This window comes from Canis lupus, chromosome 37 (genome assembly GCF_048164855.1).
Source record: "Canis lupus baileyi chromosome 37, mCanLup2.hap1, whole genome shotgun sequence".
Taxonomy (NCBI): Eukaryota; Metazoa; Chordata; class Mammalia; order Carnivora; family Canidae; genus Canis; species Canis lupus.
Genome location: NC_132874.1, coordinates 9,379,425 through 9,399,601, shown reverse-complemented (window position 1 = coordinate 9,399,601; position 20,177 = coordinate 9,379,425). Strand labels below are relative to the sequence as shown.

Here is a 20,177-nt window from a genome sequence, read left to right as displayed (position 1 = left end):
ATTTATTTTCTCTCCCCTTTACATAGGGAGGTGAAGGAGTCATCCTTCTTCACCCTGTTTCTCAGTTTGCTGTGTTCATGTTTCCCACACCTGGATGGCTTATCTCTAGTCACAGATGCTTCTTAGGGCAGTCATAAAAGCGCCTCTTGCCTTCAGATAAAATCTGGAAGTTTTAACGAATTACTAATGAGCCTCACTGGATTTAAGAAAGCACTGGGTGTGAATAACTATTGGGAATAAAGTTAGAGGTGGTGCTCTATGATGATCTGCTTTTATTATAGCTTGAAAGTTTATAAGTGAGTATTTAAAAAAAAAACAGATTTATTTATTTATTTATTTATTTATTTATTCATTCATTCATTCACAAGAGACACACAGAGAGAGGCAGAGACATAGGTAGAGGGAGAAGTGGGACTGGATCCCAGGGCCCCAGGATCATGACCTGAGCCAAAGGCAGATGCTCAACCGCTGAGCCACCCAGGTACCCCTAAGTGAGTTGTTTTATTTTTATTTTTTATTTATTTTTAGTTTTTAGTGAGTCGTTTTAAAGTTGAGGTTTTTTTGTTTTTGTTTTTTGTTGGAATGCCTTAGCTGGGGAAATGTTTTCTGCTTTCAGTACAACTTATCTTCTGTCCCTCTCTTTAGATTTGCTCACGTGGTTCCTTTCATCCAGCTTCCTCTCTGTGGCTTCCCATACTTCTTGCCCAGACTCTCCTTGTGCTGCAGGGCAGGGCTCACAGAGCTCCTTCCTGGGTCCATGTGGCACTGCTCTGACCTGCATACACATCTGACTTTTCCTACATCATGTGAAATGTTGTGTGTTTTATTTATTTTTGTACTGCCAACACCTAATAATGAATGGAGTAGGTAATAGGAGCCTAATAAATGTTTGCTGAGTGAGTTCCGTCACTCAGAGTAAGAGCACCATGCTGACGATGGAAGACCATTGATGGAGGAGGCCATCTAGTCTTATGGGGGAGGAGGCAGGTGGATGCGGAGAGGGTGTGTCCCCTTGAGTGACATTTTGGAGCATGGGGAGCTGTTCATCAGGGGAAAACGGTGGGGAGAATAGCATGGGAACATGGAGAGCCAGAGGAGAAACTTGGAGTGCCTGAAAAGAGTTCCATATGGCTGGCACTTAGATGCAAAGTGAAGAGGGCCGAAGGGGGATCTGAAAAGGGAGGGCAGGTCATAGGTTACTTTGAATTTTGTGCCAAATAAAAAAAATCATTTGGGTGGGATTGGATCTCGTGAGGTCATTTGATTAGCTCAGGTATTATTTCATTAATTTTATGTAACGATTACTTCACAGGAAATGAGTGGGCGTATTGGTCCGTGTTTGAAATAAAAGTTTGCTGGAATCACAAACCGGACTTAGAGGTAAAAATGTGAGGGTCATAGTTTAACCCTAAATGGTCTGTATCATGAGACAGCTTTGTAGCCGAATCTGTACTCTTATGAGCCTTTTTCTGATATATCAGCTACTAAACATTTAAAAATGTGATCACTGTAGATATTTTTCTACAGTGACTACTTCTGTGAAGATACAAGGTAATATATACAAAATAATTAGTACAAAGTATCTTGCCTGGCACCCAGTAGGTGCTCAACAGTATAATCTGTTTCTCCCCCAAACTGGCCAGACCTAAGGAAGCTTCTACTTTATGAACTTTTAGGAGAAACTGTAAAAAAAAAAAAAAAAAAAAAAAAAAAGCAACAACACCCTGGCCCTAAGTGTGTATTTGTTGAAATATCCGTTAATTCTTTGGTAAGAATTTGGAATTTCCTTGGTGATTTAAACAAGATTTCCTCTATCAAATGTGCTCATTGTGAGAGTCTTACCAGCACAGATCTGATGTGAGCACAGACTCTTCAAAGCCTTGGTGGGACTACCTGTTTTAGCAGTTGCTCCCATTTAAAAATAGTTCCAGCTCCTGGCACTTCAAGGTTTCAGGGAATCAGGCAGAGGCACTCTGGATATGCAAGAATATGTTTTTCTCTTGGATTTGTAGGTGGGCAGCAGGTTTACCTGATGTCTATCAGTGCTGACAAATGCTGAGGAGGAAATCAGATGGCAAATTAGAAAACGAAAACTTGAACTAGGTGTTTGCTGGGTACCATCCAGGAGTATTGCATGCCTTTCGTTTGTTTTGATTAAATTCCAAGGTGATACAATCATCCGGCTGTTAAAAATAATTAAGTGTCTTGTTTTCTACTTAGAAGTGTAATGGTTCCAGATTTGCAAGTCAGAATGCTTTTGCAGCGGGACACTGGGACACTGGAACACAACCCTTGTTCCTGGGATTGAGCCTTTCGGTGAACAGGGCAGTTTATCAGGTGACATCACCGAGACACCTTTCAGGGAGCATTTCTTTGGAGATGTGAGATTTTCTAAACCCCAATTACTAGAAATAATAGGATTACCAATCCACTTGGACAAAAACAAAGCAAAGCCATACCAAATATAAAATGTAGAGATGTTTAAGATCACATTTCCTAAGTATATATTCCAGTTAAATTGGAAATCTATAATAAAAATATGACACCCCCCCCAAATGCCCCTGGAAACTAAGAAATGGTCTCCCAGATAAACCTTTGATCAGAGAGGAAATAAAAAAGAAATGGTACATTCTTTAGAAAGCAGTAAAAATGATACTTCATACCCCAGTTTTTAGGGCATAGTATATCCCAAAACTTTCCTCAAAGGAAAGCTTGTAACAGTAAATAAATAAATAACATACACATGTTATATATTTATATTATATATTATATACATATTTATATTTCCTTCAAAAAGAAGAAAAGATGCTGATAAAGTTAAAAGTTAGAATTAATGGACTAGAGGATAAAAAAAGCAGAAAGATTAACTAAGACAAAAAATTAGAAAAAGTAAAAATATTCAAGATGAGGAATGAAGAAACACAACCACAGAAGCAGGAGAGTCTGAAAGAATTATACATCAAAACTGTAAAACTCTATAGAAACAAATTTGAAAATTTAGAAGGAACGGACAATTTTTTACACAAAATGTCCTGTTGTCCCATCTCAGCATTGGTTCTGGACTTTATTATTTTAATGTGCACTAAAATGAGATGAGATGGTAGTCCTCTTAGGTTATCAGGTTGTGCTATGATCTCTAATAGTGTGTGTGATATGTGTATTGTGAGGAATGTTTTTACTTTAAGAGGCTTAAGTATGATCCTGTATTCCAACCCTTCCCCCCCCTCCAATTCTCTCCAAATGCAAGTTAGCTTACACTTCCTTTAAAGAACAGCATGTAGAGCTCCTGCCTAAGAAAATGAAACACATTCCTGTATTGGTGGCTAAGGACCACTAACTCCTCCCAGTCCTGCTGGTGGTGGGAGAGTTTCATGAAAAATTGAGTCCTGAATTTCTATTTCCTAAGGAAGATGGTGATGACTGTATAATTGACACATCTACTGAAGCAACATCCCTATCTACTTTAAAAGTTTGTAATTATTTTAAGAATGCTTTGCCCAAAGGTCATGATTTAGCACCTGCAGCCACAGAAGGTGTCATTAAATTTTATTCTGTGAAGCATGACTTTTCATTTAGATCAAATGGCTCTTCCAAATCTATTCTGCACATTTTCAACTTTAAGTCAGCTTATGCACACCTTAAAAAGTGAGGATATTGCTGTTGATCTGTTGGCAGAAGATGAGTTAACACATAGATTATGCTAGTTTCATGTAAATGTTACCAGATGCTTCAAAAAGAAAGTCAATTAAAATTTTAACCTAAATGGTGTAATTATTTTCATAGAATTCAGAAAAGCTTTTAGAAAAATCATTCCTCTGAAGTTTAAATATTTAATATTACTGTGGATTCTATTATAAATTTGTTTAAAAGTTTACCATCAAAAAATGAAATATATATATATTTGTGTGTGTGTGTGTATATATATGTATATATATATATAATTTTTTTTTTTGGATTTTAGAAAGCAAGGTGGAGAGGCAGAGGGAGAGAGAGAGAGAGAATCTTAAGCAACTTCATGCCTGTGGTGGAGCCCAATGCAGGGCTCCATCTCACAACCGTGAAATCATGACTCTGAGATCATGTCCTGAGCTGAAATCAAGAGTTGGGATGCTTAACCAACTGAACTATCCAGGTGCCCCTGAAATTTATATATTTTTAACAACTCTGTTGCGGTAAGATTTACTTACCAGAAATTTTACCCATTTTAAGTGCACAGTTGGAAGACTTTCAGTAAACTTCTGCAATCATGCAAACAGCACTGCCATTCAGTTTTAGGCTGCCTCTAGTCACCGACCGCAAAAGCTGCCTGGTGCCCCTTTGGAGTCAATCCCCACATTCACATTCAGCCCCTGGAAAGTAATGAAAATTATTTATTTTTCAGTGAGAACACGAATAAGGATTTTGGTGACGCACAATATCAAAGAATACACAGTGGAATTACTAGAATAAGAAATCCGTGGAATATAAATGTGCACATATAATTGCACATAGAAATCATTATTTCTTTCAAACAAGCTTCAGTGAAAATAGAAATAACAGCCACATTTTACAAATATTTTTCTTGATACACTAAGTTGGTGAACGACATTTTTGTGATGGAGGTGATGTTGAATATGGATGGAAGTCCTTTGGCACGCAGTTTGTTTTTTGTCCTTGCATCCCATTATCAATCAGATTTAATAAATATTTTGAGTCTTTGAAGAATTGCTTTGTAAATCAGTCTAGCGGATAGTATTGACCATTTTTTGCAAAGGGGTCCTCTAAATTTGGGTTGTATTTTGTTTGAGTCCAGTTAGAAATTTTTAATCAAAGTATTAGTTAATGGAGCAAGAAAAACAAATATTCAGGCTTTGAAGTTTTACAAATTGTAATTATGGAAAACAAAGCTTGCAAACAGGAAAAATATGGCAAATTCACCTTGCCATATTTTTAACGTTAAGATAAACCAAAAAAAAAAAAAAAGATAAACCAAAATAAAGTTTAAAAAATGTTTTAATGAATACAAACATGTCATTTTATTCATTTAAAGTTTTATTTCTGAAAAAGTAGAATTTATCCTTATAAGGTAGGAACTGAGCAAGTAAATGATAAGAATTCAAATACAGTATACAGAATTCAATTTTGAAATTTTATAGTTCCACTTGGAATATCTGGACTGTGGAAAGAGTCTTTTGATAGAAATACTATTTTTAATTGGATATACTTCTGTTTTCCTCAATAACTCAAAATAGATAGAATTTTAGAAGGTCTGTGATTTCAAGATATCTAACTTTGATGATACAGTAAAAAGCATCACAAATAGAATTCACTTAATGAATTTTCTTGTATAAATATTTCTCAAAGAAAGGTATTAAAAGGAAAAAATACAGTGTCTTTTAAAATACTTTGGCTTAAATATTTACACGCCTCAATATAAATATAAAAATTAAGAATCTACTCCATGTAGTAGAATTTTCTCTGAGCTTACTAGGTATTTGAGCACTGAAGAGAAAGTATCTTTTCAATTAAAAATATTATGCTCTACATAAAAGAGTTAATCAAAGGGTTCAATAATTTCAAATGTATTAAATATGAAATGTGCCTTTGAAGAAAAGTGCAGGAATTTTTATTTAAAAAATAAGATTATATTGAAAATATAACATCTTTCATAAAAATAGCAACAACTCAGTAACACAATAATTAAGTACTTGAATATGCACCAAGAATAATTCCCCTTGCCATATTTTTAATGTTAAGATAAACCAAAATAAAGTTTAAAAACAGTTTTAATGAATACAAGCATGTCGTTTTATTCATTTAGAGTTTTATTTCTGAAAACAGTTTTTGAATCAAACCATTCAGTCCAGTCCAGTTTGCAGACCAATGTATTTGTCTGCAAACCAACTATTTTGTGAATCCCCTATATATTTTAAAAGTTATTTGATTTTATTAGCATCTTTTTTCATTCTCAGAGTGTCCTCGTTTGGGCAATTTTATGGTCATTATGTCTTTAAGAGTCGGATGATTACTTTGTTATTTCAAATTTTCTAGGTCATAGAAAAAAGATAAGCACCTCCCCAATTCACTTTATGAAGCCAGCGTACCATTAATACCAGTATAAGATAATACAACAGGGTCAAGAAGGTATTATTCCAGGATATATATTTGGTTCAATATGAGAAAATCCAGCCACCGAATCCATTATGTAAAAAATTTAAAAGTAACATGATCATATTGGTAGTTGCTGAGAAAACATTTAGTATAGTTCAGTACCAAACCTAATAAAACTCCTACAGAGGAATAGAAGGAAACTATTTAGACATAAAGACTATTTGTGAAAAATCTAACAACAACTTTATTTTATATGGTGAAATACTAAAACCAGTTAAATAAGGATCTAGATTAGAATGTCTGACCAGCATTTTTATTTATCATTATGTGTAATGTTGTAGGAAATGCAATGAGATAACAAATTATATTGCTGATATATTTACTGGAATGGAAGAGATTAAAAAAAATTTTTCTGGTAGCTGAGATGACTGTATATACACCCCCGAATCAAGACTAAATTAGAAACAGAACAGCCACTCTAGTGGAATTAATAAACTATTTGGGGAGAAGGCTGGATGTGAGATAAATGTAGAAATTGAAAGTTTTTCTCTAAGCAGTGAATTCTGAGAAATGGAGGAATTGTTCCCTTAAATAATAAAACCATAAAATATACATAATATTTAAATTTCCCACAGTTCAAAACTAGAATAGCTACATGGGTTTTTAAAAATTGGATAAAATGATCATAAAGTTTTATATTGATAAATACCCTATTGAAGTTAAGTATGAAATATAGCAATATTATAGACCACTATAATCAAGATGGTGTTGGCTTAGCAATTGACAAGTAGACCATTGGAACAGAGTAGATTTAGAAATATATCATTCAGGTCATTGGGAAACCTTTTTAATCAAGACTGGAAGCCCCAGATTAATATCCAAAATATATAAAGTACTCTTTAAGTCATCACCAAAAAAACAAGTTCCAATTAAAAAATGGGCAGAGGACCTGAATAGACATTTTTCCAAAGAAGCCATACAGATGACCAACAGTCCCATGGAAAGATTCTCAATGTCATTCACCATCAGGGAAATGCAAATCAAAATCACAATGATCTCATTCACACCACTCAGAAAAAGACAAGAAATAACAAGTGTTGGTGAGGATGTGGAGAAAAGGGAACCCTTGTGCACTGTTGATGGGGTTGTGAATTGGTGCAGCCACTGTGGAAAATAATATGGAGGTTCCTTAAAAAATTAAAAATAGAAATACCATACAGTCCAGTAAACCCACTTCTGGGTATTTATCTGAAGAAAATAAAAACGTTAACTTGAAAAGATGTGCACCCCTAGCATTATTTACAATAGCCAATATATGGAAGTAACCTGAGTGTCCATTAGTAGATGAGTGGGTAAGGAAGAGGTGGTATATACACAATGGAATGGTACTCAGCCATAATAAAGAACAAGATCTTGCCATTTGCAGCAACAACATGGATGGATCTAGAGAGCATAATGTTAAGGGAAAGAAGTCAGAGAAAGACAAATACCATATGATTTCACTTATATGTAAAATCTAAAAAACAACTAATGAACAAACAACTGCAGAATCTTTTTTTTTTTTTAAGATTTTATTTATTTATTCATGAGAGACACACAGAGAGAGGCAGAGACATAGGCAGAGGGAGGAGCAGGCTCCCTATGAGATCCTGATGTGGGGCTTGAGATCACAACCTGAGCCAAAAGACGCTCAACTGCTGAGCCACCCAGGCGCCCTAAAGCCCCAGATTGTTAAATATAGAGAACAAATTGGTGGTTTCCAGACCAGGGTCAGTTGGGTGAGGGTGAACAAAGTAGATAAAGGGGATTAAGAACTACAAACTTCCAGTTATAAAGTCAGTAAGTCACAGGGATGAACAGTACAGCATAGGGAACCTAGTCAATGATACTGCAATAACATTGTGCGGGGGCTGAGGGTAACTGCATTTACTGTGGTGGGCATTCTGTAATGGAATTGTCAAGTCACTATGTTGTACACCTGAAAGTAAGATATGACACCTGTACTTTAATTAATTTAAAAAAGACTGGAATCCCCAGAAGCTAGATAAGAAAAGGGAGGCATATCTGAATATATACCATCAAAAACCATTTTGTCCAAGTAATAACAAAATAAATCAAGGCATCAGCTTCATTTGGAAGAAACGTTTGTAAAACATATTTCAGGCAATGTGTAATATAAAAGACCTCTTACAAACAGGAAAAATATAAATGATTCTAAAACAAAATGGACAAAGAATATGAATAGGTAATTCACAGATGTGAGATAAATGATGTGTGTGTGCACATGTGTGCACATGTGGTGTGCTTAAGTGAGCAGAGAGAAAAATGCTTACAAGACACCATAGGCTGTTATCTTTAGCATGTGGTCAGTGAGGGGCTGATGAGAGTAGGAAGTGAAAAACATGCTGTGACACACTTCTGACCACTGAGGAAGATAGACAACAAGAATACTTTGAATAATTTGAGCGCTCCCTAGGTGCCATAGTTGAGGAAGAAAGAGAAAGCTGAGTTAGAAGTGGAAAGAATAGAGAGGACTCCGGGCAGTAAATTATTTTTTCACTCCTGGCCTTATGAGATGTTGATTACTTGTAACTAGTGGCACAGTGACTTCCTCGAGATAGGTATAGTTGAGTGGGTCAGGCATAATATGAGTTTAAAAATTATTGGGAGGTCCTTGGAAAAGGCATTTTGCAAAGACATGTCACATGACTGCAATCCTTGCTTATTTAAGCTGATCTTCATATGCTTCCTAATCTATGATTGCTCTCCAGAGGCCGAGGGGAATGAGAAGGATCTACTTAAGGAACGAACAATGATTTGTAAGAAAGATCTTTCAGATTCCATTCTTTTTTTTTTTTTTTAAGATTTTATTTATTAATGAGAGAGAGAGAGAGAGAGAGGCAGAGACACAGGCAGAGGGAGAAGCAGGCTCCATGCAAGGAGCCCGATGTGGGACTCGATCCTGGGTCTCCAGGATCACGTCCTGGGCGGAAGACAGGCACTAAACTGCTGGGCCACCCGGGGATCCCCCAGATTCCATTCTGTTGACAATGCAGACATTGTTGCACGGAGTCTCTGGTTTTTGCTAAAGTTGTTAATAAAAGAAAAGTCCTTGAGCTGCTCTTCCTGAGGACCACACTGCGGCATGGTGCTGAGGAAGGTCTGGACGACTTCAGGTGTAAGGTGGTAGATGTGGAAAGGAAATAAGCTTCCCACGAGTAGGGGAGATTTTTTTCTCTTGGAGGATACAGAAGAAGATCCCTCCCTCTCAAGGTACCTGCATTTCTCAATCCAGCATTCATCTAGCTGTGGCTTCCACGCCCTTAGTTTGGTTTCTTTGATCTGTTGCAGACAATAATATTTGTTAGTTCTATCTGGCTTCTGGTTTCACTGGGGAATTTATGATTCATTATTTTGTAGGAAGAGAAGAGGGGGCAACCAATTGCTACAGTATCTGGGATGATGACTTATGGGAACGTTGTTTAGGGATTTTTTTTCATTGTCTGATACATAGGAATTTGGAGATGTTAAGTGGAGAATCTTTTTTTTTTTTTTTTTGGTTAAAGACTTATTTGACAGCATGGGGGAGGGGAGAGGGACAAGCAAGCTCCCTGCTGAGCAGGGAGGAGGACATGGGGCTCTATTCCAGGACCCTGAGATCATGACCTGAGCCAAAGTCAGTTGCTTAACAGACTGAACCACCCAGGTGCCCCTCTCGTGGAGAATCTTAAGTCAGGGCTGATGCAGTCATTTTTTCTGTAGTTCGGTGATGAACAATAATTCTGAATCCCATTTTCTTATTGGCCTATAACCCTAGCTGGCTAGTGGTGTTATATAAGGAATGTTCAGAGTCTTGAACAACTGAATCCTTTGGAGTCTTTTTCTTTTGTAAGCTCTCCATCTGGAGTCACGATGGGTTCTTGTGTGGCATCATGGCAATGACGGCCTGAGAGGATTCTGGTCAAGTTTTTCTTGTTGGGGCTCAGCAGGTTTTGACTTGCTCTGTGAGATGTTCAGATGCTCTTGTATGGTTGAAATAGAACCAAATGACATACTTCCAGCTTTTTGAAAACCTTGTTATCAAGTCTCAGGTAACTGGATGACTGTCAAGTCATCCTGAACATATCCCTTGAATAGTTTCTATCACATTATTTTTGTGATGTTCTTAAGTCTTATTTTGTATTGTGTCTGACTCTTTTTTAAAAAAGATTTATTTATTTATTTATTTATTTATTTATTTATTTATTTATTTATTCATTCATTCATTTATTCATTCATTCATTCATGAGAGACAGAGAGAGAGAGGCAGACTCCCTACCGGGAGCCCAATGCGGGATTGGATTCCAGACCCAGGGATCATGACCTGAGCCTAAGGCAGATGCTCAACCACTGAGCCACCCAGGTGCCCTATATTGTGTCTTACTCCTAGTTTTATGCTTAATACGCTCAATAAATGTTGACTGAATGTATAAATGAGCACCATTAGATGCACCAGAAAAATGCAAATGGAGTTATAGCTGTTTGGAAAGCAGAAATGACTAAATTGGCATTGGCAGAGCTGGTGACCTTTGCCTTACATCTTTTCCTGTGGACAGAATTGCACTTTATTGCAGAAGCTGGTTTCCCAATACTTGTGTTCTTTTGTCTGGTTTTTGAAACTGAGCAAATCTTTTTCTTTAATTTAGGTTTTAGTGCGGGATGTAATTAAGATGTCATATCTAAGGTATGTGTTACTAATTTACCGACTCAGGTATATTAGAGGAGTAATTTCAACTGCATAAGAATGCATCTTGATTTTTCTTTATATTAAAGAGAGCAATGTTGACGAGAAGAAACTCCACTTGATTCACTTCTTATGTAGGACCTCAGTGCATTTTATAACACACACCTATTAGATACTACATGTAATAGGTATATATTATGTAGCATCTTATACATATTGAGAAAGCTAGTAATTCTATTCTATATTTGTTTTTAGCCTCCTTACGTAGGGAAAACTCTGAGCAAGCTTTGGATTTACTCTGGGTTTGCTTTTTTATGATTTTTGGTATATCGCAAGGTAATGGAATTCCTGTTACAGTTTGGATTACTTACTGTTAATGTGAAGATTTTGTTTGCCTTTTCTTTAGGAAGGTCTGTAATTCAGATTGGGAGATGACTCTCTATGATGAATATCCACATGACTGCAGTCTCAGGTGGACAGTTTGTAATATCATGTCTGTTATTGCTCAGACAAAATACTGTTCTAGATGATAGTGGCTGGATTTTACTTCTCAGTCTGAGATATCAAATGTTACATTCAATTTGGCAGCCTAAAAGAAGCAGTTCCTCCTTAGGCATATTTTGGGGGCTTCTCTTTCACCTACCCTTTAAATACTGGGGTTCCTTTGCGTTCTCTTTGCTTGCTGCCTTCCTCCCTCCCTCCCTTCCTTTCTTCCTTTCTTTTTCTCTAAGTAGGCTCCATGCCCAGCGTGGAGTCCAACCCAGGGCTTGAACTCACCACCCCAAGATCAAGACCCGTGCTGAGATCAAGACTCAGATGCTTAACTGACTGAGTCACTCAGGTGTCCCTGGATTCTTTTTTCCGATTCCTTTCTTTTCGCTTCTCATTTCCTTTACTTAGATGAATAACATTGACCGAATTCTTACTGCATCTCAGGACAGGGCCGTGCTGTACAGCTGAGCAGGTTGTGTGCTGCACAATTTCAGGAGGTGACGTTCACTGGCCCACCGTAAAGACTTGTGTAGTGTCATTAGGCACTGTGCTTGATACTTTACAAATCCCTTGTTGACCCTCACAACAGCCTATGCGATGAATATCATCATTCCTATTTCATAGATGAGAAAACTGAGTTTTGGGTATGTTAAAACTTGTTCAAGCTTACACAGTAATGAGTGGGCAGTAAAGTTTGTATGGGTCCAAAGCCTTTGCTTCTCTCTACAGTGTGCTACCTTTTGTGGGTGATCTCAGCTCTTGGTGAGCTCATCTGTGACCACTACTTCAAGGTTGCTGATTACTAAAAGACTCTCCACCTTCTGTTGATGGCCTATGAGACAAGTCTTCCAGTATGTCCCAGAGGCACCTCAGATTCTGAAGGATTCAGATGGAATCATCATTTTCTGTATGACTGCTCCTCCTCTGTTTGCACTCTCATTTCTTGGCACCAGCAGCCTGGGCTCTTCTCTCGCCCAGCCTCCACATCAAATTGGATACCAGGTCCCTCCTCTCACTTCTGTTTCTCAAACATCTCTCCACTCATCCCCTTCCTTTCTAGGCCAATGGTCACTATATTGGCTCAGGCCCTCATTCTTTGATTCTGAATGCATGTGCTCTGACTTAGGACAAGGACTACCTAGGTGCTTACAGGGGCTGTTGCAGCTGGCTCACCTCTCTCCACCTTCCCCACGTGGCTGCTTGAAGACTCAGCTTTGAATCACTTTCTCAGGGAAGCCTTTCTTGATTGTTTTCACCAACCCCTTTCCACAGCTCTTCTGTGTACTCCCAGAGAGCATCATGTTTATCATTTCACTCACCATAGTACCCTACTCCTTGATTTTCTTGTCTGACTCCTTCCCTGGACTGAGAGCTCTTTCAGGACAGGAACCAGATCCAATTTATCTTTGTCTTTCTAGCATCTAACAGCTTGTCTGGGAAGAGATCAATAAATGATTGAGGGGCACCTGCGTGGCTCAGTTGGTTAAGCGTCTGCCTTCGGCTCAGGTCGTGATTCCCGGGGTCCTGGGATTGAGCCCCTCATTCCTAGTTATTTTATTCCAGATCTGAAAGAGTTGTTCTATGTGTTTAGTTAATCCTGTTAAAATGTTAATGTACTTTTTATTAACTTACATAGTGAAAATAATCCATGCTGATGTTATTTAGTTACCCAGTTTTCCCCCCTTTCTGCCATTTGCAACAGCAGGCGGCATGATCATTGCTTAACATATGTTTTCAGGGGAGCAGCTTCTTCCCTTATCCTGTTGACAAAAGATTATAACTTAATTGCATGATAATTTAGAAAGTGGATTCTGTGTTGAACTTTGGTCTACAGTGCCAAAGTTTTGCATTGAACTAATGAATAAACTAACCTTTTAGAAGGGGCTTTGTTTATCTTTCCTAATGCCTCTCCATCGACAGTGGCCACTACAGTAAGAAAATACCTTGAGGTTGATTATCTTATTTATTTTTATTTGTTTTTTAAAAGAGTTTATTTGAGAGAGAGAATGAGTAGGGGAAGAGGCAGAAGGAAAAGCAGATTCCTCACTGAGCAGGGAGCCCGAAGTGGGGCTTGATCCCAGGATCCCAGGATTGTGTCCTGAGCTGAAGGCAGATGCTTAACTGAGCCCCCCAGGCACCTGAAAGTTGATTATCTTAGCGCCTAACTACCGCTAAATTTGGAGCTAGACCATCCGTGGGGTGGTCATTAACGTGTACCTTTTCACCTAATACAATTCAGGTCTCATTCCAGTTCTGCCCCTCTCTGGTTCCGGCCAACCACTTCAAACTCCCTGGCCATCAGGTTCCTTGTCTTCAAAATTAGGCATTTCGACTAAACTTGCCAGAACAACTTTTCAGCCTCAAATGTCCTCTGATAGATACTATTACTTTGGGTCCCTCCCTACTGTGTGCTCTCTGTCTTATTTTCCTTGCCTTCCTTCTCTTCCTCCCCCAGTAATGGACTGGTCTGGGCCTGTCCTACCATCATGTAGGTACGCTGTTTTCTTCAAGCGCATGGCTTTGACCTGTAGGTTTTCTTGAACAGGGAGGGCTGAGAAGCAGTTTCCTTATGTTGTCTGGAGTGGTACCCACTGCCCCTGCTTCACTGGCACGCTCAGATCCCTTCCACAACAGACAGGTGGGCCTGTTCCTTTTAGGAAGCACACTCCTGGCTGCCTTTGCAAAAGTAGAGTGAGGTTGCCCAGCAGGTACAGAAAGATTCCTGTATCACAGCAGGGACATTTCTAAATTGCAAGGGTTCAACAGATTAGGGACTGTGATTGTGACATGGGGAGGGGAGGAGAGGTGGTGGCAGGTGTAGGGAGTGAGTAGGTATATCATGTTTTAAACACACAAGTTAAGTGTCAGAGATTTTGTGGTGAGGAGGGCACATCATAGCATACCCTACAGCTTCTGGATTGTTGTGTTACCTTCTCTTCAACCAGATCCAACCTGCCTGCCAGGTCACAGTGGGTTCCCACATCCAATCTGTTGCTAAAGCACTTCAAGCAAAATCACTGTGTCATCAAGGTGTGCCTTTATTTTAGGAGGTAAGCGAAGACCGTCCTGCTCTGAATTGCCTGTGTTCTCATTTAATCAGGAGACGCAAAAGGACAAATCAGGGACAGGGTGTTTCCGATGAGATGTGTGGCTGGGAAATGTTTCTATAAAAACAATTGTGCTGCCAGGGTGGGAAGGCAGGTTGGGGATCCCAAGTAAAAGAGAGATTTTCGAAGAGCCGGGAAGGAGGGAGAGAGGGAAGGAGTCCTAGCGGGAACAAGGGCGGATGAGCCACAAGCTTGCAAGGCCAAGAGGTGAAATGTCCTGCCTGGTCTGGGTGGGGTGAAGGGCATTGAAGGGTTGCCAGCCAGGCACCCTGCCCCGGATTTCTGCAGCGGTAGTCCCAGGAGGGGGTGGGGGTAGAGAGAGAGACCAAGAAGGAGGAGGGGGGAGGAGGAGAGAGAGGTGGGGGAGCAGGAGAAGGAGAGAGAGAGGAGAGAGGAAGTGGGGAGAGGACAGGAGAGGGAGAAAGAAGGAGAGGGAGAGAGGAGGAGAAGCAGGAGAGGGAGGGGGAGAGGGAGAGAGCGGGGAGAAGGAGAGAGGGAGAGAGAGGAGGAGAGGGAGAAAGAAGGAGAGGGAGGGGAGAGAGGAGAGGGAGAGAGGAAGAGGAGGAGAGGGAGAGATAGGGGGGAGGAGAGAGAGAGGAGGGGGAGAGAGGAGGAGGGGGAGGGGAGGGCGAGGGGCCGCGAGCGGTGCAGCGAGCGCAGGGGTCCAGCCTGCGGGCGGGGCGGGGCGGGGCGGGGGTCAAGGGCCCCTCACCTGCTCTCCAAGTGCGACCCAGATGCCAAGTAGGAAGTGCCGCGCCTGCGCTTCCTGTATAAGTAAGCGCGCGGCTCGCAGCGCTCCTGCTGCTCCGGGCTGGCGAGCTGCGCCCCACGCTCCGGGCGCTCGGGCCGGCGGGCGGCGGGCGGCGGGCGGCGGGCGGCCCCGCTCCTCCTCCGGCGCGGCTCCCGCCCCTCCTCCCCTCCCCTCCTCTCCCCTCCCCTCCCCGCCCCCTCCCCCCGTCCCCGCCCGCCCGGCCGCAGCCCTGCGGAGCGCAGAGCGCCGAGCGCCGAGCCCGGGGCGCGGAGCCGGCCGGGCCTCCCCGGGGCGCGCAGCCTGGAGGCGGGGCGCGCGGGGGTCGCTGCCCGGCAGCCCGGCGGCGCCCGGAGGACCGCGGCTCCCCTGCCAGGTAGGTTCGGCGTGGCGGGGCCGGCGGGGTGCTGGCCTGGGAAAAGGGGGGAAAAGGAAAAAGGACACGAGTCTCGGACTCCCTGGTTCGGAGCTTCCCTTCCTGGCTGCGGCGCCCCGGCCGCGCCGCACCGCGCTCGTTCCGCGCCTCCAACACCTGTTAACTTTCACCAGCGGGCGCCCCTGGAAAGGTAAAGAGAAGGTGATTATCGATCGGACGGCCTCCGCGGGATGTACCGATGGGCGAGGTCGACGTGAGCTCAGCCCCCCCCCCCCCCCCGCCTTTCTCGGGGAGACCAGACCCCCAGTCGGCACCACCGCAGACGCTCGCCGCCCGGTGTCGGGAGTGCGCGGCCCTGGGGCCCGGGCGTCGACCTGCATCGCGGGAGGACGAGGGGGTCTTGCTGATCCTGATGATTTTGTCAGGGAATTGCTGATAAGGCAGAGCGGGACTCGGATCCTCTGTTGCTGGTCTCAAGTTTTAAGTTAAAATGAAAGCGATCCCCTTGTCCGCAGAGACAGGGTCCCTTGAGCTGAGGTCTCTGCAAGCACCTTTTGCTCTGGTTTAGGAGTTTCGGGAATTCCGCTGTGCGTCTGCCCCGGATGCCTGCCTCTACTTCCCACGCTCAGACTTCTCAGGAATGAATTCTCCTGTTCTGGAGAAATGCCCTCGTTCTTGCTTCCACTATCGTGTGCCACTGCATTTCTTGCTGCTGCACCGATCTTGACTAAGCGTTAGCTGGGGGGTCCCTGTAGGTCCCTGTAGGTCCCTGTAGGTCCCTGTAGGACTGTGCTCTTGTAATGCGGCGTTTCTGGATGTTAATTGAACACTGCAAGGTCTGATTAAAGAACAATGTATCTTAGCATTTCGGAAGCAGCAGATTGGGGGTGGGGGGAGAGGAGGGGGGGGTCTAGGCCCAGAAACAAAATAAATGAACTTTGAGATGACTCAGTTTTCAGGGTGTGGGTAAGAGGCAAAAAGGAATCCAGCCAGTCTTACTGAAGGATCTGGCTGCTGCAGTTTGCGCTGAGATGGTCCCTGGTCCCTTTCACATCCCATTGCTCTGTGGATCCCTCCTTCTCCTGACTCTGTCCTCCCTTCCCTTATGAACAGAACTTAATTCTGTTCCTAAGTAGCAGCCCCTCAAGTATTTCTGAAACCATCTTGAAGAGGAGGTGGAGGGGGCGAGAAAGATCTATGTAGCCGACCCTTGAGCCACATTGAGAGAATTGTATTCAGTCCAAGGCCGCGTTTTCACACACCTCCAGTTTTACCTGTGCGCACCTGTGACTCACCTCTTTTTCTTTGTGGAGGGCACACACTTGGAAAAATAGGAAAGAGAAAAAACTCTTCTGTTTCTCAAGTTTTCTCTGACAAATTGAAACTTCTTGATGAGTAAACAAATACAAGGTAAACGTGTATAGAGAATGTAAGAATAAAAAGGATGTCAAGTAGCAGAATTAGGCAGCTTGACATTTTATTTAAAACAGAAGAAAACATAACCAACCCCCCCCCCCCCCCAAACCCTGAAGCAATCACCCTAGATAACTTTATCCTGCACTACTGTGCTGGAAGTGAGGTGTGAGTGTGGTCAAGCACTGTCCATTTACCCAGAGTTTTACAAATATTTACAGTCCTCTATGCCAAATATCTTTGCACCGAGCCCCAGAGAACATTCTCAGCATTCAAAAGCTCCATTCTCATGAATGGCTTCAGTTCATTGGCAATTTAAAGGCATCCAGGCTTTCAAACTAGGTCAGTTTAAGACATGTCTTTTTTTTTTTTTCCAAATAATTAAGTTTTTGGGTCTCCCAGATTATGAACTAGGTTTTCTGACGCAAGCTTGACAGCAGAGTGAAAAGTTATGCTCTATCTACAAAGAAAAAAAAAAGCTTATTTTATCTATGTAATAACCATTTAGCTTCCCCAAAACTACCTTTCTTTTCAACAATAGTACTTTTAATTTGAGAAAGCATATTTATATTTTTTGTTTTTGAGAAGCAGCTTTAATATTTTGGGTGTTCAGAAACATTTCTGAGGACTTCAGAATCCTATCTTTGTAGTGTTTCTGCTAATCCTGGCTTCCGTGTTTGCCCTGGCCTTGACTTAAAACGTTACTTTCTTGTTGAGTGAGATTCTTAGTGTTTGAAATCACTAGTTTGAGGTAGAGGTCAGGAATCATGCTGAACCCAGATGTTGGTAGAGGGTCGAAGTCCAAACAGTTTTGACTAAACCTACTTTGTGCAACTGATTGTTTTGGATACGGGCAAGGAGCCAAGATGCCACACAAATCATGCTTTCCACGGTGAGTTTTGGGAAATAGGGATCTGCAGCCCTTGCTCCGGAATCCTGAGATCTGATTTGGCAAGAATGCCCTACCTGAGTTTATAGAAGCTCCTTAGCTCTAGCACATTACCAATAGCTTTCACCTTGGCATTTGTTGGAAGTGAATACACGTGAGAGCCAGGCCTTGCATATTCTCTCTCCTCCATGTACATGTAAAGAAGTTCTCCACTGGGACACCTGGGTGGTTCAGCAGTTGAGCATCTACTTTCAGCTCAGGGCATGATTGCAGGGTCCTGGGATCGAGTCTGGCATCAAGCTCCCCCAGGGAGCCTGCTTCCCCCTCTGCCTATGTCTCTGCCTCTCTCTCTCTGTGTCTCAAATAAATAAATAAATAAACAAATAAATAAATAAATAAATCTTTAAAAAAAAATGGTATCCACTGCAGGATCCAGTGACTACTGACTGCCAGATGTGCTCTAGATGCTGACGATAAAGAGAAGGATAAGATGTGGCCTCTGTCTTGAAGGAGTTGGTATAAGCTTGGATATGACATTGTTTGGGGTTGCAATTTTTAATTTGTGTTGCTTTACCTGAGCCTGTTAAAGGTTTGCCATCTTGACTTTTTTTTTGTAATGTTTCTTCTATGTCGTCTGAGCCTTACATAACTCGAAGTGGCATAACAGTACCGAAGTTCATTTATTTAATTATTTAAGTTTCAATTTGTTTGTTCACCTTCAGGTACATGTGGGAGGTCTTGTACAATGTTCCTATTTTTATTAACTTTGGCATTTGCTTTTGCTCATTTGATGGGTACTTCTAAACCCAATGCATCACACTGCGGTAGTTATTAAAACATGGAAGACTGTACATTCAGGAGAGTAGAAGTGGTCAATGTTTTTGCAACACAGAATGAGAAACTTCTCGTATGTGATGAGACCTCCGTTCTTGAACTGAAAACACACCTAGGGGCAATATACTTCTCAAATTATAGCAGAAGCTACAGCTGATCATGTGGCTTGTAGCTTCTGTTAAAGAACATACTTTGAAAGCCGTGTCTCATTGGTTGCCAGTTCCTCTGCAGTCATGAGTTTGAGTCCCAGGCCTTGAGTCAACTGGTTCTTTGTCTTTGAGGGAAGACAGAACAAGCAAGACATCTCTCACTTGGCTCTTTATTGGACTTGTGGCTGAAGCTATAAGCCCACAAACTGTCCTGTGTATTATTACATAAAACTATCTGTTGACAACCTCCTCCACTAGTTTATTCTTTGTAAGTGGGGACTGGTTTTAACCACTTTGACATTCCTAACACCTAACATGTGGAATTCAGTTCCTTGTGGGTCAACTTGGTTTCCTGCATTATTGATTTTTTTTTAAGGAATTGATTTGGCAAAGGCATACAAAAAAAAGCAGGCTGCCCCTTGCTTAGTGTGAGATGGAAAGGAGTCCTCTCTCAAACCGGTTTTTAAATTTGTTTGTATTTAAAACTTCTGTATGAAACTTTCACAAGACGGGATAATACATATATACACATGTTTTTATTCATTTGGAGAAAACATTTTGATTTAGGTATTCGTGCTTTAGCAACTGTAGTTTCCTGGCAGTGTCTTGACCCGAGAAATCAGCCCATCTCTTGCTCTATGGGGCTTTCTGAAATAACACTTCTCCTTGATCTGTTAATTACATCATTGTCTGACCTGCCTGTAAGTGGCGTCCCTTCCTGCTTCTGGACTTTGTTGTTATGCCAGGCAGGGGAAAGAAAATTATTCAGCAGGGCTGTATGAATAATTGTGGGAGGCAAGGGAACCACTGATTAAAACACGGGGTGGGCTGGGCACAGTGGTGATGTCGAGGAGGGAGCTACCATGATGAGTGTAAAATTGCAATGCCAAAAATATCATTGAGCTGTTATTCTCCTTTTCACTCCTACCTTCTTTGTTAAGGTTTTTTTTTTTTTTTGTTAGGAAAGCTGGGAATGGATTTTCTCCTCTTGGGCCTTTCCCTGTAGTGGTAATGAGAACATGGAAAGAAGGCAAGAAAAAAGAAATGTACTTTTTAGGAGAAGGATCAACATTTTGCCAATGTTAAAATTTGCCATCTCAGATGCCTGTACTCTATAGGATTTAGAGAATTAGCTTATCCCAACATCATCTACTTTGGTGGCCATTATCTTGACAGATCTTTCTATATATTTTGTAGGCGAAAAAAAGTAAAAATTAGATCTTATTATTCTCACTCTAAAAAATTGTAAGTAGTTGAGGTGATGGATGTATTAATTAACCTTATGGTAATCGTTTTGAAACATGTATAGACATACAGGTATATACAAACATGTGTATGATCACTGCATTGTATACC

The 20,177-nt window shown here is 41.3% G+C and overlaps 1 protein-coding gene and 1 long non-coding RNA gene across 4 annotated transcripts in view; one reads left to right on the top strand and one right to left on the bottom strand.

The window, feature by feature from the left end:
- Window positions 1-20,177, top strand: part of RNF144B (ring finger protein 144B) — a 169,027-nt gene that overhangs the window by 80,171 nt on the left and 68,679 nt on the right. The window contains exon 1 of one of the 3 annotated variants that reach the window (XM_072814028.1): window positions 14,512-14,619. The exons of 1 other annotated variant lie outside the window; for it this stretch is intronic. The gene's annotated coding sequence lies outside the window, so the exon portion shown is untranslated. Of the gene's footprint in view, window positions 1-14,511; window positions 14,620-15,465; window positions 15,537-20,177 lie in introns of those variants that run through there. One more of the 3 variants, XM_072814030.1, reaches the window with a different exon arrangement.
- LOC140626318 (uncharacterized) lies at window positions 320-15,265 on the bottom strand. Its single transcript, XR_012025510.1, has 3 exons — window positions 15,125-15,265; window positions 4,188-4,349; window positions 320-2,055 (listed from the first exon to the last, which is right to left on the bottom strand). It is a non-coding gene; the product is annotated as an uncharacterized lncRNA (long non-coding RNA).